Below are 15081 nucleotides of genomic sequence, written 5' to 3'. Positions count from 1 at the left end.
TTTCTATGGGATGTGCAATAATCCAGGATGGCACCTATGTTTTCTTATTTTCTATCAGGTCATTTTAATTTATACACTTGGGATTAGTTGAATTTTAGAAGTGGGTCCTGCTTGTTTCACCATTGTTTGTTCTCTTGTGTCAGGAAGGCTTTCCTGGATGTGTGCTTTTTGATACATGTAAAACTTTACTTATTTCCTTATTTCATTATGGTTCCTTTGCCCCAGCAAGAACCCTGTGTAAGGTACTATTTGCTTACCCTGTTTACCTATGGAACTTTCAGGTACATGAACTTTTCCATTGCCTCCTCAGCAAGCTATATAGCCATTGTGCAAGCAACCTCTTAGTCACTTTCCATACAGGGTTAGGTGCTTTGTGTTGAAAATGGAACTCCACTGACTTTATTTCCAATTTTGAAGGGGAAGGAATGGAGTTCAAAAGGGAAAGCTGAGCTCAGCTATCTCAATGTACCATTCCTCCAACATATTATGAAGCCCCAAAGTACAGAATCTCCAATGATGTTTAGTTCCTGGAGACTCCGTTCATATTTTCAAAAATACAGACAATTTGGCCTGAAGCTCTAATTCAGTAAAGTAATTAACATGGCCATCCTTTCAAGTGTTGCCATAGTAGTTACCATGGAGATAAAATGAAAATGCAATTTGATTAATTCATAATACATCACTTCCCAGAAAAACAAAAGGAGTATGTTTAGGATAACTGAATCATTTTGGTGATGTCTCAGTGCAACCTGTTACTTGAATGCTTCAGACAAAGAGCTCTAATGAATAGAAGATCAGTCTGTTTGCATTTGCAACCAAATGTACCAAATACATGCCTAATGTGTTAATTAACATTTTCTCCAAGTGTAAAAAAAAATTCCATCTGAGAAGACAGGTAATAATTCGATTGTAATGCAAAATCATTTTGCATTAAAAAACAATCTGTGGAACAAAAAATGATGCAACCTCAGCATTCAAAAATACTTAAAATATTTAAGTCACAGGCAAGATCATTTCTGGTAAATAACACCAAGAAAAACAAATCATATCTATTCTACTATACCATAAATTTGAACTTTAAAATTTAAAGATGTAAACAAACAACATCTGTTTTTAATAAAATTGGAAAACAGTTAAAATGACAATATAAAAGGTTTGTGTTAGCATTTGCAAAAGAATACACAAAATATATTCTCAAAAAGGTAAACATAAAAACATAGCCCAAGACAAAAACTCCCATGCTCCTGGATTGGAAAGATCAACATCGTGAAAATGGCAATACTTCCCAAGGCTATCTACAAATTCAATGAGATATCTATCAAAATTCCAACCTCATTCTTCAAGGAAATAGAAGAGGCAATCCAAAAATTCATATGGAACAATCAAAGACCCCAAGTAGCAAAAACAACTCTCAACAGAAAGAACAGTGCTGGAGGAATATCAATAACAAATTTCAAACTCTACTACAAAGCCATAGTAATCAAAACAGCTTGGTACTGGCACAAGAACAGACTTCAGGACCAATGAAATAGAATTGAAAACCCAGAAATGAACTTACAGACCTATAGCCATCTAATCTTCTATAAGGGAGTTAAAAAAATAGAATGGAAGAAAGACAGCCTCTTCAGTAAATGGTGCTGGCAAAATTGGTTAACTACTTGTAGAAAACTAAAGCTAGATCCTTATATATCACCCTGTACCAGAATCAACTCCAAATGGATCAAAGACCTCGAAGTCAAAGCAGACACTTTGAAAACATTACAGGATGGAATAGGAGAAACCCTAGGTCCCCTTGGCCAGGCCAAAATTTTCTTAATAGAGACCCAGAAACACAACAAATCAAAGAAAGGTTGGACAAATGGGATTGCATGAAATTACAGAGCTTCTGCATGGCAAAGGACATGGCTAGCAAGATCAATAGAAAGCCCACGGATTGGGAGAAGATCTCCACTAGCCATACAACAGACAAGGGTCTCTCTAAAATATATCTGGAACTCAAAGAATTAAAAACCCAACAACAAATCTTCAAAGAAACAGCTGCCCAATAAATAAGTGGGCTAAAGACTTAAAGAGAAACTTCTCTGAAGAGGAAAGAAAGATGGCCAATAGACACATGAAGAAATGCTCAACCTCTCTAGCCATAAAAGAAATGCAAATCAAAACAACATTGAGATACCACCTCACCCCAGTTAGAATGGCAAAAATCAAGAACTCTAACAACAACAGATGCTGGAGGGGATGTGGACAGAAGGGAACCTTACTGCATTGTTGGTGGGAGTGTAAACATGTTCAACCACTTTGGAAAGCAGTATGGAGGTTTTTCAAAAGACTCCACATAGAGCTCCCCTATGACCCAGCAATCCCACTTTTGGGCATTTACCCAAATGTTCACAAACAAGACCACACTAAAGCTACCAGCATGACTATGTTTATTGCAGCCTTATTTACCATAGCTAAGATGTGGAACCAACCCAGATGCCCCTCAGTAGATGAATGGATCAAGAAAATGTGGTATATATACAGAATGGAATTCTATGCCTCCATCAGAAAGAATGACATTGCCCCATTTGTTAGGAAATGGAAAGACTTGGGAAAATTATATTAAGTGAAGTAAGCCAGGCCCAAAGAAACATAGGTCCCATGGTTTCCCTTATTTGCAATAATTAGTATAAGTCGAGGACAAGCAGAAAAGGTCAAAAGCTATGTACATATGTCCATATAAGATGATGTTGAGTGAAATAAACCCCAAGATAGGGACACAACTTGTTTTTTTCTTTCTTGCTATTGTTTTTAATGTATCTAAAATGTACTATGTGATATTTTTTGTTTCTTTGGTATGTTCTTCCCCCATGGTATAACCCCTGTTTTCACTGTATTTGACATCGGTGCCCTGTATCTTGTATATACATTTTTCTAATTTGGGGAGGGGAAGGGAAATAACAAAATGCTGAAACAAAGATACAGGTTGACCCGTTGTTTCAATGAGATGCACAAACCCTCTGTTGAAAATGAACTTTCCAACTTGGTGGGGGAGTGGGGAACAGGGGATGTGGGGAGGGAAGAAATGGTAGGGGAAAAAACAAAGGAGGAGGTAACAATGCTTGATAGGAAATGTGCTCATTACCTTACACATGTAACTGTAACCCTTCTGTACACTATTTTTACAATAAAACATATAAACAAAATAATTGTCATTGTCATCCTAAACACAACTCACTTTCAATCTGTTGAAAAGTATATATGCAATAACATATTCTCAAACTGTCTTGACTGTCATGAATTAACTAAAAGCAGGAGAAAATCTTAGCATCTCTGCCTTTATTTTATATATGTCCATGCTCTAAGCCTTTCTTTCACAGTCATTTTGCAACCACCTTTGGCTCTAGGAAAGACAGGACTGATTGATAATATTTTTATGACAAAGGACTGAAACCACCTCTAAGGAAGAACAGAGCCTTGCAGGATAATTTATTTTTAAATGAGGACTATTGTCTGTAATGATCAGTCTGCCACTTGGAGCAGGAGAAGTCATCTTATGGGAACCAGATTGCTCCTCTTAAATGATGAGAGTAACAATTTATCCTCAGTTCTGACATAATGGTCAACCATACCACATCTACAACTGGGATGTTTAAACTGGTTATACCTTTGCTCTGGTTCCTTATCCCTTCCTGTATTTAAACCTACCTTGTGACTATAAGCCACAGATGGCTGAAGGTAAATTGCAGTACCATCTTCCTGTAGCATCATACCATGTAAGAATCTGTTCTCTCTGCCATATTTCTTTCCTAGTAAATTTTAAAAAATCATTTTCACTCCGTTTTGTGTCTGGGCTGAACTCTTGATGGATTCCAGGACTGAAGTAGATAGCTGTGGTGACTTTCTAGTAATGCCCAGATAGCTCCCAGTTATCCCAGCCTCCTGGGTATTATGTCCTACTTTGTTTAATACCATTTCTTTGAGTATGGGATGGCCCTATCACTTGCTTCTAACTTAGACAACACCCTCCAAACCAACAAGCGCATTTTTCTTCTCCTTTCTTATAAATACCTACTCCCTCTACTAATAAGGAAAGCAGAACTTCTTGCTAGTTACTAGCCTTCTTGCTAATTGATGATAAAACATTTTTCTTTTTGAAAAATCCTAGTATGATAGAATTAGCTTCTGTGTATGTCAGGCAACAAGCCCTTGCTTGTATCAATCACAGTCTTGAAGCAGGAGATTCAGCTCAACCATGCCTATTACTCCTGGCCTTCAGAACCTGCAAAATTATACATGTGTGCCATATATTTATTATTTTTATTGTAAAGATACTGTACATAAGATACTGTTACATGAGTAAGGTAATGAGTACATTTCCTTTTGAGCATTGTTACCCCCTCCTTTGTTTTCCCCTACTGTCCCTTCCCTTCCCACTCCCCCAACTCCTCCCTCCCCTCCCCTGAAGTCAGAAAGTTCATTTCAACATAGTATCTTGTACATCTCCTTGTTACAATGGGTCAACCCACATCCTCGTTTCATCATTTTGTTGTTTCCCTTCCTCTCTACAAATTATAAAAATGTATATACAAGATGCAGGGCATCTGAATCAAATATAGTGATAAACAGGTGTTATATCATGGGGGAAACAAAAAAATCACATAATACATTACAAACAACAGCAACAAAGATAAAACCTCTTGTGTCCCTATCTTGGGGTTCATTTTGCTTAGCATCATCTTGTATGGTCATATGTACATAGGTTTTGACCTTTTCTATTTGTCTGGTAAGATTATCCTAGATGTACCATATTAAGCTATGAATTTTAGAATAATTCCTTACATAGCAATAGATAAGTTGATCAGCAATAGGAAACTATAGTATAACTTCATCACTTATAATTGTATGAGTCAGCTACCTAGCCAACTAGCCTGTGAACAATTTCCAGTCACGCTCACTCTGTCTGTACCCAAACAATGCTTTTATGATCTATCTTCTAATAGGTACCTGCTTTCTTTTATGTTCAGTAATATTATTAACTCTCCAGTTTACAGCAATAAAAAACCCTCCCACAAGAGTAGGCCAGGGCCCAAAGTGTGCTAAACCTTTCCTGCCAAACCTACGAGTTAAGATCACATATTTCCATATGGGGCTTCTTCAGATCTAATAGTGAATTGGACTGTTAACTCATACTTGAAATTATAGAAAGAACATAATGAAGATTTGGGAGAGGAACAGAGTCCTGACATTCTTATTTGAGGCCTAGACTCTAATCATTTTTTTACCTATCTGGAATTTTCAATTTCTTTAGTTATGAAAGCCAGTGAATTTTCTATTATTAAAATGCAAGCAGAGTTGAGTTAGATTTCATGGTAAATTGCAGTAGAAAATCCTTGCCTATGTGACTGCTCCTGCTTACAAGCCTCACATTCTCTTAATTATCTTTGACAGGAAGTTCAAGCCCTAATCCTGTGAGGAAAGATCCTCCCAGTCCTCTTTCCTCTCTACCTGGAGCCTTCCTTTCTCCCCAACAGAAGCTTGTGATCTCTTTTTATTTTTAAATCAAATTCTCATTTGCATCCCAATATCTTTGCCATCCCTTTCCCATTTTATACTTCTTTGCTTTTCTGAAGCCTACTGACCAGTTAGAAAACATTTTTTTAATCCTTCAACAACTTAAATTGGGGGGAAACCTTAGTAGATCCTTTCCAATGACTTCCTTTTGAAATTAGTTCTGCAAGAAAAGAGGCAAAATAGGGGAAAAGTCAAAAATAATTGGCACAAGAGACATCGGATCTGAGTCAGGAGCCCTCACACCTACAGATCGTGGAAATGAGACAAATGATAGGGAAATAGGGACAAATGACACAAGATAAATAGAAATTAAGAAATTAAGAAAAGATACAATAGTATCTTTCTTTGGGGGGGGGGTGTCCAGTCATGAGTCTTGAACTTTGGGCCTGGGCACTGTCCCTCAGCTCTTCAGCTCAAGGCAAGTGCTCTACCACTTGAGCCACAGCTCCACTTTTGCCTTTTTTTTCTTCTTATGTGGTACTAAGGACTTGAATCCAGGGCCTCATGCATGGAAGGCAAGTGCTCTACCACTGAGCCACATTCCCAGCCGCACAGTAGTATCTTTATACAATATTTCTACCCAATTATTTAAATGCTTACATTATGCTTATCTGTCTTTCCATGGAGATTACTGTTCCAAGAGTTTTAGACAACTTCAAACCATGGAAATATTTGAAGCTAAGAGTGCTCAACAATATTATGCTATTTCCAGTTATCTTCAGTTACTTATTTACACAAAATATTTGTGTCTTCTTTTATAACTCCATTTCTATTTAACATGACTATAGCAAATCAATGAGAAAATGTATAAAATAATTTATAAAATAATGTATTGCAGTACCTGAGATATAGTACATATTCATCAAATGGCTAGTTTCATCTGCACAGAAGAGACTTAAATAGTATGTAGAATGTCATGCACTTCTTAAAAGTTTTTCTGCCCAATTTTATTTTTAATATAGTTTTTAAGTAGTTTTACAAGGAGATTTTAATTCAACATATCAGTTTATGAGTACAATGCATCTTGATCAATGCCATCCTTTCCACCATGTACATTCAGGAAATCTGTAGGAAATCTAAGAGTGAAGTTACAGAATCTGGGAGAAATGAGGAGTCTGGAGCTTTCTCATACACAGTAGAAAAACAATTCCATTGGCCATATGACCATTGGAGGCAATAGGAAGAGGCAATGGGAAGAGCCAAAGAAACTGAAAGGCCCCTAATATAGCTGATTAATGTTGAGAATTAGAGATTGTGGAAGACGTTTTTCTCTATTTTGAGAAACAAAACATTTGTATATATTAAAAAATACATCTTGGTTGTTTTTAGGCCCTGGACCTCAGGTTTATCCTGGAAACAAAATTGGGAATGGAGGAAGGGGAATTTATTTCAGCCAGGTCCACTGTGCTTTTTTCCCCTCCAGAGGGATAAGATATGGAATAATGATTAAAATAATTAACAACAAAAACAAATGTCACAGAGACCTAAAGGGTAGTAACTACAGGATGGTCCTGGTATCAAGGCTCAACACTTGATTTACATGATCTCCCACTTAAACTTAGAGACCTGAGTAGCACTAGCTACATCTTCTAGAAATAGCTTCTAATCAGAACTCTGTTCTTTTTCTTAACACATTTTTGTTTTCTGGGCCTTATGCAGATATTAGAAATCTCTGGGTCAGAGATTTGTAGTCACTAGCAATTTAAATTTCTAAAAAGAATAAAAAGATTTGGGTTTACCCAAATATAGTTCTGCTATATTGGGTCCAAATTGGGCAGCTCTTCTCTTTGAATTTCTGTTATATTATTCAAATATTGGGCTGGTTTAATCTTCCAAGAAAACCAATAAAATTCTAGTCCCTTCAGTTTCTAGTCCCTTCTGTTTTGGGCTGGGGATTATCCAAACTCTCAAAAGAGAGTGCAAATGAACTTCTAAAAAGTTGCAAATACGCTTATGCAGTTACGTTGGTAGAATCAAGTGAATGAATTCAGTGAGATGGATTGCTATATTCTTTCTGGTCTTATTTGTTATTATATTGTAGGTTGTGCTAAGAGTGAATATTGAAGTATCTTCAAAGGAAAATCGTCATGTATGGTCAAAACTTACCCTTCAGGATATCTTAGAGTGTAATCACATCAGAACTTGACAAATTCTTCCCCAGGAGGTCCAACATGACCAGTCTTCCCTTCAGATGAAGTGGTTGTCTTTTGTTTAAAGGGAATGAAAATACATATTCTTAAATACAAAAAATCATACTCACAGGGACTAGTTGGTCATGAATAATATATGCTTGATTGCTAAGGCTCCAAGGAAACATTCTCACACAATTCTGGGTTTAGCCGTTGTTAAGGGCAGTAGCAGATGTAATAGCCTGAAATAATTAAATGGCTCTTTTCCTCATTTCATTTTTAGCCAGCTGCATATAAGTTCACTTTATCTAAGAAACATTGTGCTAATTTTGTGGCTTTGGTGCACTAAAACTGGCTCACTTAAGACCTCAGGATCACTTGAGTAATTCTTATATTAACTGCCTAGCTTCTACATTGGTCCTTCCTTTCTTCATCTCTCTTCATTAACCGTTGTCATTCCTGTGCCATGGTAACTTTTCTAAACTAAAAATCTGCTCTGCATGAAATATTTGCAATGGCTCTGATGTCTATTGAAGCGTTTTCCCAAATGTGTTTTGTAGATATTCTAATTAAGAAATATAACTTCACAGCAGATAAATAATTTTATGGGTTATTTTTTTTAACACAGATCTGCAAAAGGGTATATAATCTATCTTCTTAGGGCAGATTAAGAAGTCATAATACTTGATATTATTAGACCATTGTTTTTTACTTATTTGACTATAACATTGTCTTTCATTTTACATTTATTCCACATTAATGTAAAACATGTTGGAAATATTACAAGTGAAGTTCAAGTTCAGGCAGCATTATGAGCTACCCTACAAGCTATTCCTAATGGATTTTCAGTACTACTCATTCACTAGGGAATGGGGAGCACTGACATTGTCTCATGCAACATGTTTTGGTGCCCCTTCTTTCAAAAATTTTAAATCTCCTCTTTTAGAAATTCTGGAACCCACTGGCATAGCAGTATCATCTGGGTGATATACTTTGAGATTGTACTTTGACCTCTGCAGACCCTGGTCTCCATTTTATCTAAAGATATTCTCCAGTCTTGTACTCCACCAATGAGGCTAACTAGATATTTAAAGAAGCTCAAGAACTCTTGCTTTGGAGTTGTCCTAGACCTTGTAGCCTTACATTGCTTCAGGGTTACACTCACTAGCTGACATGGTACCTATGAAAGTGAGCCGCCAGAAAGATACTAACACGTTGATATGAGTGACTGCCTTTCTCTTGGACATAAGGTGATTTCATGCTGTGGAGGCGGAGACACTTGCACATTTGGACACTTGCGGACACTTGGAATTGATTTGTATGTGTAGAAGCTTATGTTGACTTTGACCAATCCATGTTTTTTTATGCTACTTCTATAGCACCTGAGGGTGGCAGGAGTGATGACAGATGTCCTTTATTTTGAATCACCCTCATTGTTAACACCCTATTCTCTTCATAGACTTTATACCAGGTGACAGACACAGGTAGCCTCCCTTATATCATCTGAAGACTAGTACAATGGCAGCACAGATAAGTCCTTTTTAATTATGTTTTCTGTTTTCCCCATCTACATAATGATAGTGTTTTTCCTGATTCATATTTGAGCTGGAAATGGGAGAGGCATTAATTTTATGAATGGAATCTATTATCCACCTTTGCTCTTAATCTATGTTTCCTGCTTGTGGAACAGAACAGGAGTTAGAAACTCAATCTACACAGACATTCTACAAATGATACACATTTGTGCTAAATAACTCAAGGGGAGATATGGGTAAAAGATGTGTTGCCATAAAGTTCTAAATGATAAAGTTATTGTGACCAGAAATTATCTTTTACGTTTTCCTGCATCAGAGGTTACTTATGTAGATATCACCAAGAGAGAGTAATAGCAACTAATGGAGTCATTGGATACTATTATCTCCAGGTAGCAAGAGGGATGATAAAGAATTTTGAATAATACTCAGGCATAAAGAAATAGCACTCAAAACTTGGGAAGAAAAAATGTATACAGTGTTTTTATACAAACATGTTTTGAAGAACTATGGCAGTGTGCAGATGTAATTGTAGTGACCTATTATTTTTTTGGAGTGGAAGATATGGAATTAGTCAGAAATGATGCATTTGAAAATACACAATAAATCACAAGCTCTCACATGAATCTGTCAATTTTGAGAGATATTTTAATTAACATACGTCTCAGGGACCTTGAAAATATATTTGTTTGATATCTAACATATTCTAAGTGTGTGGCCCTGCTTTCCTTGCAATACTTATTTATTGCCATTCTCATGTCATACATTTTAATTTCTAGCAGTTTTGAACCTTTCCTTCATGCTCTTGCCCTCAGTATTTTCTAATAAAATAGGAGTCATCTTTTATGACACAGTTCAAGGTTTTCCTGGAGCCCCAAATGCCCACAAACATGTTCTAATTCTCCTTTTGATCTCAGTTAAGCTTTCATGATTTCTGCTGTCATTGGAGGTCTGAGGTTTGATGGGGAGAATAACATGGTTCACAGTCATTCCATCTTTCCTGACCTTCCATTGGCCTGCTGTAAGGCTAAACATTTGGAAATCCAGGAGAAAACACAGTTTGATTCTCCATTTTTTCCCCTTTTGCAATCTGTGTACTTAGGGAATGGAGTGTGTCCTGCAGGTAAAAATGATGGCTGACGCTTTCATCTCAAAGATTTGTGACTATGGAAAGGTAAGGAATAATTTTTTCTACATGTCCTAAGCAGAAGATTATTACTGATTTATCATAGCTCTAACTGAATGCAGAACTGTCTCCAACTGTTAAAATTACAGACATTCTGGGCATGGTTACTTAGTTTGTTGCACCATGCAATCAAAGTAGAACTCCAAAAAGAATCATTATACTAACACAATGGTATGGGAAGCAAAATTCCAGAATTCAGCCTCCAACTTGAATTCAGGAAAACTTCCAGCGATCTGTCCACCTACTGGAAAAGCAGCTTTCTTATCACCCTTACCTGGACCTTGTTTGAGAGGGAGAGTCTGGCTTTAAAATGACTTATTCTCTACATCACTTTGCCTATTTGAAACTTAGTAGTCATAGAGATTGATTAATTTGCCTTATCTGAAAGCACTGTCAAGAAATTCATTTCTGGTCTCTGATTAGCTTCTAGTGTATCTCTGGATTACTACAAATTACAAAATTTGCTCCAGCATTTGCTTCTGTAGTTATTCTGGTTTTAAATCAATAAGCACTATTTTATAGCCTTACAAGAAAATTCATTATTGCAGTTCTTTTCCTTTTAACCCTACACTAATTCTCCTCTGTCTACTGATACCTGGCCATAGTTACTTTTGTGATTCCCAACCATTGTTTACTTGCCACTTCCTTATTCTAAAAAGTACTTCAGTCTACCATGGGGACAATTGTGTTTGCAATATAATGGGTATGAAACAGCAATCTCTGGATCTGGGCCTGAGGCCTCTCCCATGGCATAAGCATTTCTCAGCCTCTGAGGACTTAAATCCCAGTTAAGAGTTTATTTAAACCATGATTCAATGTGCATTCTTATCCTCTGTTTTTGTTCTTCCTCAGAATATGTTTAGTTTCTAGTGGAAAAAAAGAAGTTTATGCCCACAGATAAAAAGTCACTGAAGTTATACAATAATAGCAGAGTCCTTGGAGAAGCCCCTCTCCCCTGATATATCAAGAGCCTAACTTGAAAATATTCCAAGTGGGCGAGGTCTAACATCACCCCCATCTTACCATTCTGGAAGAATCCTGATATTTTATGAAAATGGGAATAATGTAGTTGAAGGTAAAACTATACTATGTTCAAGTTTACAATTTTGTACACTGTTGCACAAGTCCATTTGCTTATAATATCATGTCCTAAATTGTACATTCTCCCCGCTGACTTTGTCCTTACATTCCAAGAATCATAATGACTCACATCTAATTAAGCCTTACTCCCTAACACTGTGTCCAGTGGTCTGGCAATCATGGTGAAAATGAAATTTGGCACACATCTGTGTTGATTTGTTATTCAGATGCATAGCTGAGAATTGTGACTAAGTACAAAATCACAGGAAATAAATAAAAATTTAAAAAATCAGTAAAATAAAAACACTCTGATATTTATATAATCTAATCTAAGGCCAGTATTATGTTCCAAAATCATTCTATTGACCAAATGTAATTAAAGAAGAATTCCAATACTGGCATTATATTTTAGGATATTATTTTTATGATCCATAATGGTATTTTCCTCTTTACCTTTCCTCAACCCCCAAAGCCCTAGCACTGCCTCAATGTACCCATTCTTTCACTCTGAAACCTCTAAACCTTATTCTCAGTTCAGTCTACCTTCCCTTCGTCTGCTGTTTCAGGACCATCGTACTGTACCAGAAGCTTGCCTGCATAACTAGTCATCACGAATTCTGTTTCCCAATAAAGATTATATTATTTACAATATGATGATTCTGGAAATTGCAGTGTTATTATGGTACAAATGTGTTTCTTGCAAAACTTAGGTGTTGAATTTTAATAAGCAAAGTTCTAGTATTCAGAAATGATTAGACCATGGAGGCTACTCTTACAAATTCAAAGAAAATCTTTAAAAAAAAGTTTCATTCCCTGTTCAGCTTGCCTGCTTTTTCCACTCTTTGGCCATATGAGAACATGACATCCTTTCCTCCTGCCTTCTGTCTTCTACCATCTGAGGAAAGGCCCTCATTAGTCTTTAACACCTTGGTCTTGAACTTCCCCTTCTCCAGAATGATGAGAAAATATATTTTTATTCGTTAAACATGACCCAGTCTAAGGAATTTTGCTATAAAGAAGGACTCAGGTATTTCCTCTCCATAGACATACTTCTCTTATGTCCATAGAAAATTGACCTTTACTTTTTCCTAGTGGTTTTCTAATGGACCATCTTGTTGAGAATAAAATTTCCCATCAAAACATATTTTAGCCTTGTGGCTAAGATAAATAATTGTAAACCCCCCCCCCCACCCAAGGCTTTCTTGGAGGAATCTGTTGCTAAGTCCATGACTATCTCCAGGTTTCATTGTAATATTTGTGGACTTTGTAGATTATTATGAGGGTCAAATGCTTTCCCTACAGTCACTTGCAGTAATCGAGAGTACATGGAAACATATTTTTAACAACTGGAAAAACAACTGCCAGGCTACCAGGAAGAAAACCTACCCAGGAAGTTTAACAGGTAGGCAAGAAGGTAATGAAAGCTTTCTGGGCTTAAATCTCAAAATATCTACTAAGAGAAAAACAGCAATCAAACAGCAAAACAGATCTGAAGAGACCTGAGCATGCTTCTTGTTTTTGTCATAAAGACAAAAAACATTTAAAAAGGAAAAAGAAATCTGTGAAATTTCACTGAAAAGAAGACACTATTTAGAGAACATGGCAAGAGAAGACTGTTTCACAGCACTGAAAGAGCTATTCTGCCAGAGTGATAGAGACTGTTTGATTCTGCTGAGTTAAGAATAAAGGAATTAATGCTATATACTGGGAATTGCCTTAAATCTCAGAGTTCAAGTTGGGAGGCTTTGGACTGAGAGGTATAAATATTAAATTCTAGCACAGAGAAAAGATGTTTCCTAAATCTGGCATATTTCATTGAGTGTTATAGAGTGGTTAGCTTTGATAGAGAAACAAGTTAGAGAGTGCTGGTATTGTACCATGACAGGTAATGAGAAAGGATTTGAAATAACATAGTTATTCATTAACTCATTTCTTCATCCATAGTACTATTATTTACACAGTACAACCTGCTTGCTAGGATTCTTGTTAGGTGTTAGAGTTATATCAAAACCTATGATCTAATGGAAGAAGCATCCATTCCATAAATAGGTATATTTGATTTTAATAAACGTGTTTCACAGAATCACAGTTTATACTGAAAACAGAGTAAGAGACCCTAGACATTAAGGAATGTTTCCCAACTGAGATAACAAAAAAAGATTAAGAACTGGGCAAGTGAATAGAAAAGAAAAGTTCAGCCAAAGAGACAAGCATACAGGAAGATTCTGTTCCTATAAATAGATTAGTGTCTACAGGAAACAAAGCTGATCACTGAAAGAAAGTGAGAATGAGCAAACAACATTTCAAATGGAGTTTAAGAAAGCAGACAAGAAGGAATGTGAAGTATAAAAGGAAAAAGAATGGCCTCTCTTTACCCAATAGAAAACTATAAACTTTTGTTTGTGCCCGATCAGAACAAAGGGGCAAAAATAAGAAAATTTCTCAGGACCCATATGCTAAATCAAAAGGAACACTTTCTACCCAGTTATATGGCCAAGGGAGACAGGGTGAGCAAAAACAATCCAGTATTTTCCCTGAGAGACCTAGAGAAGATGCTGAGATTGTGAAGAAACAGTACACGGAGATCAGAATTCTCATAGAAATAGAGATGAATATTATTTTACTCTGGAAGTGAAGATAATGGGGTGGGTAGAGCCGGTCAGATCTGGTTGAGTCAGCTAGAGCAGCAATAGAAGCACACTTCCTGCTCACGGAGACGTGACCCCCAGGCACGTCTGCTTGGCTTACTAGCCATGAGCTGTCCACGCTCCCTACATGTCCCCGAGGGACCAATCAGTGGAACTACACAGGGCCCTACCCCATTTGTCCCACCGAAAAAAAACTGCACTCACTATGTAATGCTATGACTACTTCTGTCTGTCAGCTTTCTACTCCCGCGCCCGATGTCACTGAACTTAGTGACTACATCAAAGGCCCTTGGTCCCTTAAGTACTTACACTTCACCCACCACCTGCTGCATGATGTTACCCGCCTAAACCAGACTACCATACAGCTTATTCCCGCTGCCTCCTTTTTAGAAGATGTGCTTAAAAAGTTACAGCAATGGTTTTTGCCATCCTCTCTGGTCATCTGGGGAGGCCTTGCGCTATTAGGGCTTATTCTTCTGGGAATTAAGTGCTTGCACTCCCGACAAAGATGCCTCCAACAACAGGTCCTTTAAAAAGAAAAGGGGGAAATTGTGGGTAGAGCCGGTCAGATCTAGAGCAACAGTAGAAGCACACTTCCTGCTCATGGAGACTTGACCCATAAGCACGTCTGCCTGGCTTGCTAGTCATGAGCTGTCCACGCTCTCTACATGCCCCTGAGGGACCAATCAGTGCCCGTCACAAGTGCCTTACATCAACTCCCTGCTAAGTGATTGGCCGGGGAGGACTCAGGAGGTTGGGAAAGCTGGGGCTATAAAATTCCTCCCTTGTGCAGAAATAAAGGAGACTGCTTAAGCCTGTTCTCCCGTCGTGTGTTCCTGTGCTGTTGTTCACGCTTACCTCCTGCCAGAGGTCTAGCCTCATAATAATGCAGTAAAAGAAACTGAGGTACTATAAAGGAAGACTGTAGATACACAAGAAATTTCCTTTAGAGG

This window comes from Dipodomys merriami, unplaced genomic scaffold (assembly GCF_024711535.1).
Source record: "Dipodomys merriami isolate MVZ:Mamm:240054 unplaced genomic scaffold, mDipMer1.0.p SCAF_14, whole genome shotgun sequence".
NCBI classification, from domain to species: Eukaryota; Metazoa; Chordata; class Mammalia; order Rodentia; family Heteromyidae; genus Dipodomys; species Dipodomys merriami.
This window is presented reverse-complemented; position numbering follows the sequence as displayed.